Below are 1,219 nucleotides of genomic sequence, written 5' to 3' on the forward strand. Positions count from 1 at the left end.
CTCTAGGTGGTCACAAAGCACCGAGCTGATCTCCCTGTGCTATGTGGCTGCTTCCCACTAGCAATCTATTTTACATTTGGTAGTATATATAAGTTCATGCCACTCTTTCTTTCGTCCCAGCTTACACTTCCCCCTCCCTGTGTCCTCAAATCCATTCTGTACGTCTGCATCTTTATTCCTGTCCTGCCCCTAGGTTCTTCAGAAACTTTTTTTTTTTTTTTAGATTCCATATATATGTGTTAGCATACAGTATTGGTTTTTATCTTTCTGACTTGCTTCACTCTGTGTCAGACTCTATGTCCATCCACCTCACTACAAATAACTCAATTTCGTTTCTTTTTATGGCTGAGTAATATTCCATTGTATATATGTGCCACATCTTCTTTATCCATTCATCTGTTGATGGACACTTAGGTTGCTTCCATGTCCTGGCTATTGTAAATAGAGCTGCAATGAACATTGTGGTACATGACTGTTTTTGAATTATGGTTTTCTCAGGGTTTATGCCCAGTAGTCAGATTGCTGGGTCGTATGGTAGTTCTATTTGTAGTTTTTTAAGGAACTTCCATACTGCTCCCCATAGTGGCTGTATCAATTTACATTTCCACCAACAGTGCAAGAGGGTTCCCTTTTCTCAACATCCTCTCCAGCATTTATTGTTTGTAGACTTTTCTTATGATGGCCATTCTGACTGCTGTGAGGTGATACCTCAGTGTAGTTTGGATTTGCCTTTCTCTAATGATTAGTGCTGCATGCATCCTTCCATGTGTTTGTTGGCAACATGTATATCTTCTTTCCAGAAATGTCTACTTAGGTCTTCTGGCCATTTTTGATTGGGTTGTTTGTTTTTTTTGATATTGAGCTGCATGAGCTACTTGTATATTTTGGAGATTAATCCTTTGTCAGTTACTTCATTTGCAAATATTTTCTCCATTTCTGAGGGTGGTCCTTTGGTCTTGTTTATGGTTTCCTTTGCCATGTGACAGCTTTTAAGTTTCATTAGCTCCAATTTGTTTATTTTTGTGTTTATTTCCATTTCTCTAGGAGGTGGGTCAAAAAGGATCTTGCTGTGATTTATGTCATAGAGTGTTCTGCCTATGTTTTCCTCTAAGAGTTTAATAGTGTCTAGCCTTACATTTTGGTCTTTAATCCATTTTGAGTTTATTTTTGTGTATGGTGTTAGGGAGTGTTCTAATTTCATTCTTTTACATGTTGCTGT

This window comes from Neophocaena asiaeorientalis, unplaced genomic scaffold (assembly GCF_003031525.2).
Source record: "Neophocaena asiaeorientalis asiaeorientalis breed wild unplaced genomic scaffold, Neophocaena_asiaeorientalis_V1.1 scaffold327, whole genome shotgun sequence".
Lineage (NCBI taxonomy): Eukaryota > Metazoa > Chordata > Mammalia > Artiodactyla > Phocoenidae > Neophocaena > Neophocaena asiaeorientalis.